General features: G+C 37.9%; 1 long non-coding RNA gene across 1 annotated transcript; it reads right to left on the bottom strand.

Annotated features, from left to right (window-relative positions):
- Positions 1–1,403: 1,403 nt before the first annotated feature.
- Positions 1,404–9,582, bottom strand: LOC138356716 (uncharacterized). The gene is made up of 2 exons (XR_011224564.1): positions 5,006–9,582; positions 1,404–4,461 (listed from the first exon to the last, which is right to left on the bottom strand). It is a non-coding gene; the product is annotated as an uncharacterized lncRNA (long non-coding RNA).
- Positions 9,583–10,045: the final 463 nt, after the last annotated feature.

The raw sequence follows: 10,045 nt of genomic DNA, 5'->3' as shown, positions 1-10,045 counted from the left end.
TAAGTTCGTCCCAAAATTTGGTTTAATAACACATTTTCACATGTATTGGGTCTTTCCTTCATCGTCATTCAAACACTACGGTATTATTTTACTTAAGTTAGTTGTAAATGATAATGTAAAAATAGCCATTGAGGTCTGATCAAAACTTTATGACCATGTAATCTATGTTTTGCTCCACTACTCACTGGCTGAGTATGGGGTGCATAATAAATTAGCCTCCCTCGGAGGTACCTTGTTTCTAAATGTGTTTCAAACTCACAGTGTATCTTGTGCTACCCACTCCGTCAATTCAAATTTTGGTACAATGTACCTCTTAACAAATGTTATGTACTCTCACAACCCAATGTATCTTCTTGTATATAAATAAATAGATTTCAACTATAAGGGGTATGGTTTGCACCTAGTTATTCAAATAATGGATGTCTTCTCTGATAAGAGTTCAATCCCCGACCGTCCAAATGGTTGGGCACCATTCCTTCCCTTCCCCCGTGCCATCCCAAATCCTTAACCAGACCCCTTCCAAGTGCCATATAGTTTTAATGGCTTGGCGCTTTACCCCCTGATAGTTCTCTTCCCTTCAATCTTCAAACACCATCAATAGTGTCCAAGAAATGTGTAAGTACTTCATTCATAATCATGTGCTGCCCGAAATCTTAGCGAAGTATCCAAAATTTGCTTACAGTAGGTAATGCATGCACATGACTGTAAAGCTGCCGCCCAGTTTGGTGGGTGTGGAGCAAGACTAGTAACTGTGAGACTCATCATAGATGTAAAGTGCCTTGTACAGTTTTTTTTTTTTTGCAGGGATATTACTGCGCGGGCCCTAAGCCTCTGGCTGGCTTACTAAGTGTTGCTTGTTTCTGTTTTACTTGGGCGGAGAATGAGTATTTATTACTCGTATGGTCACTTCAGTAAGATTTTGCCATATGTGTTTAACAACTTCTTTTGCTCTGTTGAATCTAAGTTGAAATCTTCCTTGTATTGTGACTGTTGTGAGCCTCTTGCTGAATCACTTGTGACACAAAAGATTATTTATGTGTGTAGTTGTGTGGGTGATTAAATATGTATGTGTATGTATATATGTATATGTATATATATGTACATGTATGTATGAGTATGTGTACATGTATATATAAAATTAATAATTTTGTAACTAGCGTCAAACGATTGTTATTTGCTAAGCTAAACGAACTAGAGTGTTCAGTTGCTGAACCGATTATATGCCTCTGTAATCCTTTACGCCACTGCCCACGAGATGGGTATGGGGTGCATAATAAAGAAAAAAATTGAATTCCTTTCTCTGATAAGAGTGCGCTTTGTTAACAAACACAGTAATACAAACAATGCGCTAAGCATTGATAATGGAAGCGCTAATTATAAGATGAGGTAAATTTTTTCAAATCTTTAAATTTTGCCCCCCAGGGGCGAGTTTATTGGGCAGCGCCACTCATCTTGTGAGTGGACATACCGCCATAGCAGCATGTACAACACTCCCCAAAAGGAAGAAAACCCGCTGGGTTGTTCATCCTGTCACTTGCACCCAGACACAGCTGGGACTTGCTTAACTGTCTCAAGTGAACAGCTCCTCAAACAAGAAGATTAACATCTGTCAACCCATAAAAGCTTACGTTATCTTGCAGGTGCAAAATGGGGGAATCTTTTAAGAACCGTATCAATATTTGACAAACAGTGTTTTCCTAACTCAAACAATGTGGGTTTCATTATTCTACACATATTTCTAGTGTCTCTCAGGTGTTCACATTCACGTAGATAGTTGTCAAGGCGGTGTCCGTCACCCTCATCACAAATTCTGCAACTTCGCAGGTCAATGTTACCACCCTTGAGACTAAATAAGGTTCTTCTCCCCGCAGTGCAATAAAGAAAATAATAAATCGGCCTTGCCAACAACTGTCTAGGGGTAAATATACATCACTGCATAAAATGGAGAACAATATATTTATGCTAAGGGGGACAATCATAACAACACTTAATTGTATAAATAATAACCAGAAATATTCTTCAGCATGCAAATCATAGAATAACCTCCTTATTGAGACATGAGCACTATCACTAAGACATGGATTAATTAGAGAGATATATACAATATGATCTAACCAGATAATTAACATTTATATGGGCTAAAATAACAGTGACCAATGACTTAACTTAGAACACATCTCCTCTCGACTTCAGCCGCCACGCTTCTGCCCACGCCTTGGACCGCAGGCCAAGCGTCTACCAAAAAATCAACTAACCGTCCACACAAAACATTGTGGAAAATCTAATAATTAAACGCAGCACTAATATTCAAAACATTGTTAAACTAAAGAGTAATAAACACTGGTACAACATTCCATACAATAATACAGAAACCAAAATATGGGAATAATCAATGTACAACTATAACACTCGATTGACAACAATGTTCCCACACTGGACATATCCAAATATGGTCAACCGCCCACACGGAGAAACTACATGAGAAATTAACACCAAAAGCCTCACACAATATAATGTAACTCAGGCACACTACTGCATGCTATAATATATATATAACATACAAAATCTTATATTATACAACTAGATGCTATATTAAAGAACAAGACAATAAAGTAATATGAGAATCAAGAGTAATGGCAGAATCCTAGTGAGATTCGTAACAGTCAACAGTCGTTTCCATTCTGTATCTCCATGGATATTTGTATCCAAGACGGATTTTCGCTATTACTGATTCTCTCCCTCGTCCTCCTCCTATTCGTCAATAATGATTGGGACTGCCAACTGCAACCATGTTGTACCATCGTACAGATTCACTGGTTTGTGCGTCTATCCTCCTTTCCTCAGTTACCTTGTCACGGTGATGTTGCCTGACAATACCTCTAATTTGTAGTAGAGTCTTGGGTATGAAGTAATCAATATGATCTTTAGCGCCTTCAGCAGCCAGCCCATCTGCTTGTTCATTCCCACATATTACAACATGGGAGGGGATCCACAGGAACTTGATGACTCTTCCCTGATTGGTAGGTACTCTCACAGCTCTCTTAATTTCAGCGACTTCTGCAAGATTTTCTGCCCGATTTTTACTTAGGCTTTGCAGTGCTGCTTTTGAACCAAGGCAAATCACTGCACCATTAGTGTTCCGTTCAAGAAACCTTAACGCCATAACAATGGCAGTTAGCTCTGCTTGCGTTGACGAGGCATAGTTCTCAATACGCGCTTTTTCTTCATTTCTGCGTTGGAAAGTATTATCCTTGATTACCGTGTATGCTGCATCAGCCCTGCCATTGACAGGATTAGATGATGAAGTGTCATGTATTTATTCAGACGAGAACAGCAACGAACACAAACCAGCGCATATACGAATGAAATGGTTTGTATGTACAAACTTCTCAGTGAACGAAGTTGTTTCTAGTGCGGTATCCGAAACTGCAGTAGACGACTTGACCAGTCCCTAGTTTAAGGACCAGCCCAAACGCTATGCGTGCTAGTGGCTTTACAAGAATGTTATTTCAACTTAAATTCTATGTTCTCTGTTAACCCCCAATGTACCTTCTTGTATGTATATAAATAAATAAATAAATAAATAAATAAATAAATAAATAAATAAATAAATAAATAAATAAATAAATAAATAAATAAACTATTCGTTTAGAATTATACGAAAAAAACCTGTGGCCCTTCATTAGCACTCGTATACCTTACACAACTACACTACAGGGCCGTCCAAGGCACTACACCTAGCAGCTGGTGTCTCTATAGGGCCGTCTGAGACACTAGGCCTAATCATTACTAAAAAAAGAAGATAATATTTTAATAAAATATAAAATGTTTGTGTTTACTTACCAGAACGCTTTTTTGTGTGTCCACAAAATGGACCCTGTGTTGATATTGGCTGTGACATCACAGGTGAGAAGACCCATGCACACTACCTCCTTCGTAATATTATATCAATGAAATATCATTCATTGATAACTAGGAATCATTTCATAAGTTCATCTGATATTCCCATCTCACACGATGGGTATACAGTACATACATGGAATCATGTGAGAAAATATGTCTCAAAACAAGACTCACATCATTCTAAGAGGAGACTTCAATATTCACCTTTGTCAACAAAATTGCTCTCAAGTTGACTATTTCCGTAACAGTATGAACTCCTGTATGCTAATCCCCACAATCACCAGGCCCACCCGAGTCACTCAAACATCTGACACTACTTTGGATCACTTATGGACTAACATAACAGCTCCCCTTGTATCTGGTATAATCTTTGACAGAACAACTGACCACTATCCTACCTTCCTCATAGTAAATATGGACATAACGCCACCAGAAAGCAAGAAACTTACATTCAGGTTACACAGTGAAGCAGCTATAGACAACCTTACAAATGCACTTCACAATATTAACTGGGAATCTGAATTCAATAATACTCAGGATATAAATTCATTAGCTAACCTCTTAGGTAATGTCCTAACAGGACAAGGTGACAAACAACAACGTCTTGGGGAGAGCAAGAATCACCAGCATGTACACAATGCTGAAACAGAGACGAATGCGCTGGCTCGGGCACGTTGTGCGAATGGGCGACGGCAGGATCCCCAAGGATCTCCTGTACGGAGAGCTGAGGCAGGGAAAGCGTCCAACAGGCAAGCCCCAGCTACGGTACAAAGACGTATGCAAAAGGGACCTGAAAGCCATGGACGTCGATCTTGCTATATGGGAGGCACTGGCTGCAGACCGTTCAGCCTGGAGGCAGTCTGTTCAACGAGGTCTCTCCAAGTTCGAGGAGTCACTTGCCAAGGAATCGGAGGCAAAGAGACAGAGTAGGAAAGCCGGTAGCCAGGAAGACAGACCAGAATCGGACTTCGTTTGTGCTCGGTGTGGGATGGACTGCCACTCTCGGATTGGCCTCATCAGTCACACCAGACGCTGCACCAGGATTGACAACTAGGGCGCAACTCCATAGTCTCCCGAGACTGAAGGATGCCTACTAGCTAACCTCTTCCTCTCCAAAATTATAAACCTCTACAACACTCATTGTCCACCTCCTTACCAAGCAAGTAACTGACAAAAGAATAAACAATCCGTGGCTCACAAGTGACATATTCAAATTAATCAACAAGAAACATGAATATGAAGGGAAACTTGGGATTGGCCTAGTTACAAAGGAAGCAATTTAAAGGTACTCATCAATGTTTACCAGTATCCTAAGAAAAGCAAAATTTTCATATTATGAGAATAGATTCAAAGAAGCAAGAGGCAACATGAAAAGTACATGAAAAGCAATCTCTAATATCATAGGAACTAAACAACACTCACATAACCAGACAAAACTCTCTAAGGATGGCTAAACACCGGCAACTGATTTAAAAATTGTAAATAAATTAAATAGCTTCTTTTCATCGGTTGGTGCTAACCTTGCTATTGAACTTTTTTTCTTTGCTTTCATTATTACCTAGGTTGCCTAGGTTATACTCCCTTACTCCATTGTACCCCTGGCTTTGCCTGTGTCTTAAAATGCAAATTATTACTTTCAGTGTACCTGAGAGTACTTGCAAGCAATCTACCTCATTTTTTTGTTCGTTTCGTGTTTTTCTTGTATAGTCTTGCATATATTTATGTCCCCCCCCTCTTTATATTAAAATTTGTTTATTTTGTAATTGCCTTTTTTGCCTTGTATTCCTAGAACCAGCCCTCTTATGCAAACCAGTATAGACCAAGAACTAAACCTCTTATCCAGTATTTCTGACAATCATCATTTTAATGATCAAAATTGCAGATATATTACAGTACATGATGTAAACAATGTATTAACACATAATCTCAATATCTCTGTAATTAACTTGAATGTAAGATCTCTAAGCAAAAACTTTGATGATGTTAGTGCCTTGATTCAAACTGTTGACAACAAATTATCTTTTGTTATACTTACTGAAACGTGGTTAAAAGAGGATATTACACAACTCTTTAAAATATCAAACTACTCAGCAATTCACAATTGTCGTCCAATTCAGAGAGGTGGTGGTACTGCTCTTTACTACCACCAAGAATTGACATGCTTAAAAGCAATTAGAACTAGAGACTCCTGTGGGGAGTATATCTTTGCCAGTAACAGAGTCAAGGGTCCTGAGTCTGTCCTGACTGTGTGAGCAGTCTATAGAATTCCTAACACTGATGTGTCCGAATTCAACTCTAACCTTAGAAATCTAATACTAGATAACAGACTGAACAAAAACCATCTAATTATAGCAGGGGACTTTAATATTGACCTCTGCGAGTCTGAAAACCTTCCTGCTGCTAGTTTCCTCAACTGAATGAATTCCTGCTTCCTCATACCCTTAATCACTAGACCTACTAGAATCATTGATAGTACTGCCTCTGCTTTTGACCACATCTGGACTAATAAAATCTCTCCACTTACTTTAGGGGATAATCATTGATAGGACCACAGACCATTACCCCTCATTTCTCCTAACCAACATTAATAAATCACCTTCAGATACAAGAAAGATAAGCTTTAGGTTGCACAATGAAATTTCTATAAGCAACTTTATTGCTGCTGCTGCTAATATCAACTGGGAGGCTGAATTAAGTGACATAGTAAACATCAACCTAGCAGTAAAAACATTTCTTCAGAAAACTCTGAACCTTTATAACTCTCACTGTCCAATGCTAACGAAACAAGTTACAAATGAAAGGTTAAACACTCCATGACTTACAAAGGGTACACTTAAATCTATTAATAAAAAACATGACCTTGAAAAGAAGTATACGTTTGGAGTCGTCTCCAAAAAAAATTCAAAGATTTACTCATCCATGCTGTCTAAAATAATTAGAAGAGACAAAATAAAATACTACGAAAATCAATTTACCCAAATTAAGGGCAATATTAAGAAAAAATGGAGCACTATTTCCCAAATATTAGGTTCAAAAAAGATTTTGAATAAAAAAACAATTCTCCTATCCAATGACGATGGTGTGCTTTCTGCCTTCAATAGCCTCAGACACTGCTATTGAATTCAATAGGTTCTTTTCATCCATTGGTACATCCCTTGCTCATGATATTCCATCCTCACTCACTAATATTAAAGACTACCATACAGGTAACTATCCAGAGTCTCTGTACCTAGCTCCCGCTACTTCCTCTGAAGTTAATGAGGTAATTCTTTCCCTTAAAACTAAGTCAAGCGCCCTTGATGAGATGCCATCTCTAATTTACAAAAAAGCCTCCAGATTTCTAGCTCCTGCCATTGCATTGCTCTTCAACAAATCACTTGAACTCCAAACTTTTCCGGATATTCTAAAAAAAGCGAGAGTAACCTCAGTCCACAAATGTTGTGATCTCACTGATGTCAACAATTACAAACCTATCTCAATTCTGCCAACCTTGTCTAAAATATTTGAAAAGCTAATCTACAAGCAGCTTTACTTATATCTAGCCAAACTCAATATACTTAGCTCCTGCCAATATGGTTTCAGACCCAATAAAAGCGCTAATGATGCTCTTATTAGTATGATTAACTTACAGCTCTTGATAAAAATGAATTCCCTGTTGGGTTATTTGTGGACCTACGAAAGGATTTTGACACTATCAACCACCAAAACCTTCTTAAATTACATCATTATGGAGTCAGAGGTCACTCCCTGCAATACCTTTAGTCTTACCTTACTGACAGGCTTCAGTATGTCTCTGTGAATAATTCCATTTCTCTTACACTACCTATAAACATTGGTGTTCCACAGGGCAGTATACTTGTCCCTCTCCTCTTTCACATCTACATTAATGACCTTCCAAATGCCTCTCAAGACCTCAAACCAATCGTATTTGCTGATGACACAACTTTCCTTTTCTCCAATCCTGACCCACTTGCTATAAATGTCACTCTGAATACTGAACTAAATAAAGACCATCTTTGGCTAACTGCTAACAAATTCACCCTTAATATTGACAAAACTTTCTATATTTTGTTTGGTAATAAATCCTCAAATTAAATTAATCTAAGAATAAACAATATACAAATCAGTAGTAAAGTTGATGGTAAATTCCTTGGTGTCGATAACAAGCTGAATTTCTGGGGGACACATTCTAAATATAGCAAAAAAAGTTTCTAAAACTGTTGGCATTCTTTCCAAGATCAGATATTATGTTCCTCGCCCTGCCCTGGTGACGCTCTATTACTCTCTCATATATCCTTATCTCAACTATGGTAATTGTGCTTGGGGTTCTACTACCCAAAATCATTTACGTCCTCTAATTACCCAACACAAAGCTTCTATTAGAATAATATCTAACTCTGGCCCCAGACAGTACTCGGTACCCTTACTCAAATCTCTGAATATGTTAGATATTAAGTCACTGCACATCCTTTCATGTGTATTCTATATATTTAAAACTCTGAATTGTAATGTCAATCCTGACCTTAAAAGCTTCTTAGAAGGTTGTAAAAGAACCCATGGGCACCACTCCAGAAACAAACATCTATTTGATATTCCAAGAGTTCGACTTAATCAAACTAGAAATGCTCTACAAATCAAGGGACCCAGATTGTGGAATGACCTTCCCAATCATGTCAAAGGCTGTACCTCTCTCAACCAGTTTAAGATGAAAACTAAGTACTACCTAATTAACTCCATGTAACCTACCTTACCCCTAAATTTCAAACCATGTTGACCATACCACACACTTGAAGGTGAAGGGACAACGACGTTTCGGTCCGTCCTGGACCATTCTCAAGTAGATTGTCACAATCGACTTGAGAATGGTCCAGGACGGACCAAAACGTCGTCGTCCCTTCACCTTCTAGTGTGTGGTCTCGTCAACATACTTTAGCCACGTTATTGTGACTCATCGTCAACCCATGTCTTACTATTTTTAAACAATGCTGTTTGTTGGCCAACTTGTATATTAACTATTTTCTACCATGTTCCCCCCTTATTTTAAATTATTTTTCAACGCATTTTATACTTTAAGCTCAATTACTATTAAGTTTTAGTTTAAGTGTTTTTCCTCCCCCTCACCTTGTCCGAAACGCTCTGCGTACTAGTGGCTTTAGGTATTGTATGTACTAGTTCTATCTATAAATCCAACATTATGTTTGTAAATAAACGATGTATGTACTTTCCTGAATAAAATTTACTTTACTTTACTTTACTTACATTCAAGCTGCCAGTGCAATCAATCTGAGCTACCTATGTGTTTTAATATACCTACAAATCTCTCTCATCTCATTCTTTTTTTCCAATGTTCCTGTTATCATTTTAAAAAGAATTTACCTACGTAAAATTATGTTAGATTAAGAACATGCCCGAAACGCTGCGTGTCTAGTGGCTTTACAAGATTGAAATCACCATGCTATGTATCCTCACAAACCCAATGTACCTTCTTGCACATATAAATAAATAAATAAATAAATATATAAATAAATAAATAAATTAACTTTCGACTAAATAGTTGTGGCAGTTGAAAGTTGTAAGGTTTGTGATGTTTTGTACGACGACTTTAGCAAAGCTTTTGATACAGTGCCACACGAATAATTTATTAAAAAGATGGAGGCTCTAGGAATTAGGAATAATATAATAAAGGCTTTATTGTTACCTGCATTCTTCATACATATATATATATATATATATATATATATATATATATATATATATATATATATATATATATATATATATATATATATATATATATATATGCGGACAAGCCTGAATGGTCCCCAGGACTATATGAAACTGAAAACTCACACACCAGAAGTGACTCGAACCCATACTGCCAGGAGCACAATGCAACTGGTGTGTACAGGACACCTTATCCACTTGACCATCACGACCGGTCAAAAAGGAGGTGATAGCCGAAGCTATTTGAACCCCCCTCGCCCCCCCACCGGCACTCTGATGGTAATCTTGGGCGTAGTATTTTATAAAATCACGTCATTCTTTGAGGCACACGTGACGAATACAAATGCTTACAAGCCTGAACGGTCCCCAGGCATACATGCAAACAAAAACTCACACCCCAAAAGTGACTCGAACCCAT

This window comes from Procambarus clarkii, chromosome 74 (assembly GCF_040958095.1).
Source record: "Procambarus clarkii isolate CNS0578487 chromosome 74, FALCON_Pclarkii_2.0, whole genome shotgun sequence".
Lineage (NCBI taxonomy): Eukaryota > Metazoa > Arthropoda > Malacostraca > Decapoda > Cambaridae > Procambarus > Procambarus clarkii.
The sequence above is the reverse complement of the archived record's forward strand: the minus strand, read 5'-3'. Positions and strand labels throughout refer to the sequence as shown.